The sequence below is a fragment of the Mustela nivalis genome, assembly GCF_964662115.1.
Source record: "Mustela nivalis genome assembly, chromosome: 2".
NCBI classification, from domain to species: Eukaryota; Metazoa; Chordata; class Mammalia; order Carnivora; family Mustelidae; genus Mustela; species Mustela nivalis.
The window spans coordinates 4,222,064-4,228,202 of NC_139021.1; the positions used below are offsets into that span (position 1 = coordinate 4,222,064).

At 51.2% G+C, this 6,139-nt stretch overlaps 1 long non-coding RNA gene across 1 annotated transcript; it reads left to right on the top strand.

Moving 5' to 3' along the window:
- The first annotated feature begins 587 nt into the window (after window positions 1-587).
- Window positions 588-5,239, top strand: LOC309859683. Its single transcript, XR_014308814.1, has 3 exons — window positions 588-667; window positions 1,867-2,667; window positions 3,712-5,239. It is a non-coding gene; the product is annotated as an uncharacterized lncRNA (long non-coding RNA).
- The last annotated feature ends 900 nt before the right edge of the window (window positions 5,240-6,139 follow it).

Sequence of the window (6,139 nt, forward strand, 5' to 3'; positions counted from 1 at the left end):
TTCAGCATGGTCGCTTTAGAGATCGTGAGTGTGGGGACAGCAGGTCCCCCACAAAGGATGGAGAGTTTGCCCTTCTAATTCCAGTCACCTTGCCGCTGAGATCTGGGGAGCGTTTGCAATACCCCCCTAAGCTCTAAGGGTGTTTAAGCTAGACAGATCAAGTCCATTCTCCTTGCTGTGTTGACTAGAGCAGTTCAATAGATGCCCGATATTCTCCTAGCCACAGGGAGTGCCTTGCAAACTCAGGATTTTGCAGGGAGTTCTGAGAAACAGGCTTCTCTATCTATGGTTTGAGAATAAAGGCTTGGAATTGGACCTTCTACTGTGTTTCCCTACCGTGAGAAAAGGCAGTGTGAGAAGGAAGCATATGTGCAGAGGTGGGCCAAGCAGGGAAGCTTGCAGAGAGACACTGTGGGTCGAAAGAGCCATCTTACGTCCCACTCTGATCACCTAAGCTGGTTTGATTGGAGATCTCTGTCACCCATGGAAAAATGGGGTGTGTCCTCTCAATGACACAGAGGTAGTGTTCGTGTGCTCTGTCACAGTTCGACCTGACATCACTGACTTCTCTCTGAGTGCGGCTCCATGGTTGGGGCCAGTCCTGAGAGCCAGCTCAGGTCCTGATCATCCTGGGCCCCAGACTTCTACACATTGTCTGCCCTCCGAGGTGGGTTTGTTCCACAACATCTTGGAGTTACCGTATTTTACAGCGTACATCTGATAGTATCTCCTGCCTGACTCCTGCTGAAAGCCTTTAATTTGGGTTTTCAGTGGTTCTCAAGTACAGGACGATATTTCTCCTATGGGCTATAAAGACCTAGGAGAGGTTCACTCTCAGGCCTTCTTTTTTTTTTTTTTAAGATTTTATTCATTTATTTGACAGACAGAAATCACAAGTAGGCGGAGAGGCAGGCAGAGAGAGAGAGGAGGAAGCAAGCTCCCCGCTGAGCAGAGAGCCCGATGCGGGGCTCGATCCCAGAACCCTGGGATCATGACCTGAGCCGAAGGCAGAGGCTTTAACCCACTGAGCCACCCAGGTGCCCCGAGGCCTTCTTGACCTATGTTACTTCCTTCTAGAAGCTAAATGCTCTGGGCCACCCCCCTCCCCCCCAGATCCTAATACCATCCTCACCTGTCACCAGCTCTTCATCTGTCCTATTCTGCCCGTGGATGTGTGCGGTGAGCCCATGTTTCCAGAAAGCAGATCTGCTTTCCGTTGCCTTCAGTTCCCCGCACAGAAGACTGGGCAGGAAATGAATGAATGAATGAATGAATGAATACAGTTTTCCTACCTTTAGCTGAAAGGGTTAGTTCTTGCCAACCTGACTCTCTACAATTAACCCATCCTGGAAGCCAGCCAATGATATGAAACCCCTAGAGCCATGAAATCAGATTAGAAAATTTTCTAGATGTTGCGTGCTATCAGAAAGTATGGAAAGGGAACCTCCCTTCACCACATAGCTCTCCTGCTCGGTGATGCCTTGGGAACAGGCAGATTGTGGAATTAGTATTATCTGCTGTGCTGGGCTGATGGGGAGACTATAGCTGACCCATTCTTCTAAAGTTTAAGAAATGATTTCAGGGACAGGGAGTGACTTTTATGAAATGCATTCTGGGCGTACCTCAGTGGCTCAGTCAGTTAACCTTCCAACTCTTGGTTTCGGCTCAGACCATGATCTCAGAGTTCTGGAATCAAGCCCTGAGTTGAGCTCCAAGATCAGAAGGGAGTTTGCTTGGGACTCTCTCTTCCTCTGCCCCTCCCCTCCAAATCAATCAATCAATCAATCAATCAATCTTTAAAAAAATGCACTGCCGAGCTCTTGAAGTACATATATGTATCATTTTACGTACTGCTTTATTTTGCAGTGTTAGCATCTGCTGTTCTTCCCAAAGAGGCTGTTACCACCTGCCTGGAGAGAGGAAGGTCTGACTGAGGTGCGGTTGGCAGTAACGGTCCCATCCATCACTGAACTTAAGTAATGAGTTATAACCCCAGCTTTACCACATGGGAACATAGATCTGCAAAGTCTAAAGACATGTTAGAAGTTCGCGTGTCTTCCTCCTCACCGTTTGAGGGTACAGAGTTGGGAAATTGGATGACTGTCAGCTCAGTGTTGGATTGGCAGTTTCTCCAGATCACAGACCCCAGTGCCAAACTAGCTTGAGACCCTGACTCTGTCCCAGGCTAGAGTGTGACCTGACATTTTGTGCTTAAACTCCAAACCTGCTTCCTGATCTATAAAATAGGGACCATTGAGCATTTTGGACATGCCTGGGTGGCTCAGTCAGTTAAGTGTCTACCTTGGGCTCAGGTCATGATCTCAGGGTCCTGGGATCGAGCCTCACATCAGGCTCTCTGCTCAGCGGGGAGTCTGCTTCTCCCTCTGCCCCTCCTTCAACTCATGCGCACTCTCTCTCCAAAATAAATGAATAAAATCTTTTCAAAAAGATGAAGAAAAAGCAGTGAGAAGACTACTCAGTATGCAGTATGTTCAATGAATCTGCACTATTATTTTCCCCATGAGGTCAAGATCCACTCAGTGCCTTATTACCCAACTCAGGAATTCCAGGTCCCACTGCGTGCAGAAGGTGCATGGCTGGAAGACCCACAGGAGGTGGAAACCATGGCAGAAGGGGCGGAGCATGTTGGAATCGCAGGGCAGGAAGGTAGGTCTTGCCAGCAGAAGAGAGGCTTCTGCAATTTGCTGCCACTGGTTCTCTGGAGACGGAAGGGAGCCTCAGAACGAGCCAGGCCTGATTCTGTGTTGCCCAAGCAGAAAGTTCCAGAACCCAGCCCCTCCCTTAAGCTCAGTGGGCACCCCACTGTCAGTGGAAGCAAAAATGGGCCATTGTAGAGCTTGCTCCCATGACCTGAATCAGATAAAGACGGCACATTTTGTCAGCCTGGAAAAGCAGTTTCTCGGCGCCCCCGACATGGCAGCATATCAGAGTTGGAGATGGTCTTCAAGAGATTCTGGCACTTTCCTGAGGCCAGAGAGGGAGCGCACCTCCCCCACAGGAAGCTGGAGGATTGGCAGGAGTGCAATGCGCTCCTCTTGGCCCCGAGTTCAGTAATTTCCACTTTGCCTCTGCTCAGATCATGCAAATGGCGGTTCTGTCTGAGAACTGAATCTTAGGGGGAGGTTGCAGAAGGCCTGCAGCCAGAAGGCTCTGTGGCACTGGTGACATGGCCCTAGAGGCAGCAGGTGTGCAGCGGAGTGGCCTCTCCCCTCCCTCCCTCTCAGACCCTGGAGACCCCACCTCCCCTGCCCTCCACCCCTTCCTCTGTAAATCAACAGAGAAGGAAGGGACATTCCGAAGGACCCTGCAGAATCTGAGGTCCCTGTGGTCCACCTTTTCTCGTCAGAGACCAAGTCCACCCACTGTCTCTAAAACATCACACCCTGGATGTAGTAAACACGAGAGAGACCCCTGGGGAGAAGCTGATAGAGGAGAGGGGCTGTAAAAGAATTGCACTGAGGGGAAGAAGCCGGTCAGAAAGAACACATGGTGTGTGATTTCATTTACAAGAAAGGTCCAGAGGGGAGTCCACAGAGGGGAAAGGGGACCCGGGGCTGTACGAGTTGTGTACCGCATGCACGTTTTCACGAAGCAACAGGAAGCCCCAACGGACCTTCACGTGTGCCATCTAACTGAAGCCAAGGAAGGACCGAGCACGAAATGATCATTATCTCTGTTTCTTCACCGCAGAACTGAGATCCAGAGGGGAGAAATGATTCGAAAGAGGACTTGGAGAGCCTCCTGGGTGGCAAGGAGGGAGAGGGACCCCACCTGCCCCTCTGAGCCTGGTCTCTGCACCTACCCAGGTACAGGGGCACTTACTGAGAAGAGCAGGAAGTCATGACCAAATGCAGAAGGTGGTCCAGCTGTATCTCGCAGGACCTTTGAGCCATCTTTCAAATGTTGCTCACTCAGCCCTCCCGGAACTCTGCCCTGGGTGCCAGAGAGCCATGCTTTGCTCTCCCCAGTCCCCTCGCACCCAGGCCTCTGGATTTCCTGGGCAGCTCCCACCTCCATCTGCTTCCAGCCCCACTGACTCAAGACCCCTGCCGTGAAGCATCTTGTTCTTTCTCGTGGTTTCCTCTTCCAAGTGGTGGGCTGTGTCTCCAGATTATTTCCCCTTGTGGTTTCCATCCACCCCTGTCCCTGCACAACCTGAGGTTCCACAGCCCATGTCCCAGCCCCACCAAACTCAAATCCATCAGTATCTTCTCTTCTAGACCTTCTCTCAGCTCCCATGTTTATTGGAGGGTGAAGAAACCTCAGGGGTGTAGAACCTCAGGAGGGTGTCGAAACCTGAGTTGGTAGAGTCCCTCGGTTGAGGACAGCACAGCATCCTCACCGTGAATCTCGTCCAGCGCATTCTCCCTCTCTCTCTGCTCTGTTTCCGTCTCTCCCTCTCTGCCTCTCTCCATCTCTCTGTGTCTCTCCCTCTCCAACTCCCTCTCCGCCACTCTGTCTCTCTCTGTCTCTCCATCTCGGACTCCCTTTCTCTCTCTCCATCTCCCTCTCTGCTGCTGTCCATCTCTCGGTGTGTTTCTCCATCTCTCTCTCTCTCTCTCTCTGCCTCCCTCCATCTCCGTCTGTCTTCCTCACTGTCTTTCCCTCTCTCTGTCTCTCTTTCTATTCCTTATTCCGTTTTCATTTTTTCCCTCTTTTCCTCAGTGGCGTCCCTTGCTTCCCAGATGGGAAACTGCTGGAATGTGTGATTACTCCTTGTGTATGTGGGTACCCTTGTGAAATGCTGTTTTCTGTGCTGTATTTTAAGTGTATGCTAGTGGTACGGTGCTGGTATTTCATTCTGAGATGAAGCCACGTGGCTGAATGTTCTTTTGGTTTGTTCCTTCCGCCTGCTTCCTGTCCCATAGTGTGCTCACACGTTTTACTTGTGACCCCACTGGCGGGCACCTGGGCTCTCTTTCTAACACCCATTGCACGAACGGCAGAAATGGGCCACCCTGTGTTTGCTCCCTGTGCAACAGCTTCTCTGTGGGTCATCGGCTGTGCACCTGTTGTCTTTCCTATGCCGCCTGCATCTCTGTCCGGAGGAAGCAGCGAGCTTGCTGGACCACCAGCATCTCCGTGTCCCTGTTGCCCGTGTCCCCTCTGACATTCTGAATTGAATTTCCTTGTCATGTGGGTCGGGATAAACATTGTGCCTTTGTTTAAATTAACATTTTTTAAAAGATTTTATTTCTTTATTTGGCAGAGAGAGAGAGACAGAGATCACAAGTAGGCAGAGAGGCAGGCAGAGAGAGAGGAGGAAGCAGGCTCCCCGCTGAGCAGAGAGCCCGATGCAGGACTCGATCCCAGGACCCTGAGATCATGATCTGAGCTGGAGGCAGAGGCTTTAGCCCACTGAGCAACCCAGGGCCCCTAAATTAACATTTTAATAATTAAATTTGGACATTTTTAATCAACACATTAGTAAATTAGGCTTCCCCATCCGTCAAGAGCTTCCTTAGAGCCTCGGCTCATATTTCTACTCCGTTGAGACCTTTTATTTTTTATAGGCAGGCATCTCCTTTTTTATTACGGATATAAATCATGTATCTGTTTCAGAAGCAAAAGAACCTTTTCCTGGCCTATCATTCATTTAATTTCTATTTCTTTGAACGGGGACCGGTATTTCCTGTGCGGTGAGAATGGTTCCTGCTCCCCCGCAGTCGGGGCAGTCTGCCTGTCTGTCCTGTCACTCTTCATCCCAACGGACAGCCCCAGCATACGGCAGCTCAGAGCCCCCATCAGTCCTTGCCCCTAACTGCTCTCCCTGTCTCTCCCGACTGCCAGTCACCATCCCCGCTGGTGCTTGAACTCGGCTCCTGCTGGCCCCCTCGCTGCCCTGGCTGCCTCTCTCCAGCTCTCACCTGGACTGTCCCCAGCCTCCTGACTGGTCTCCCTGCCTCCAGCCCAGTCTCCTCCCTCTCCCTGCTCCAGATAGCTCCATGAAAGCCTATGCTGGGCGCAGAGCCCAGCTCTGTCCCCCCACCTGCCTGAAACCCTGCAGCGCATCCCATCAGCCCGGCAGTCTCCCTTAACGGGGTTGCAGATCAGAATAATCAGGTGAAGCGTTTTTCCCTTTTTAATCAGAATTCCTGGATCCCGACCCAGGGTTAGG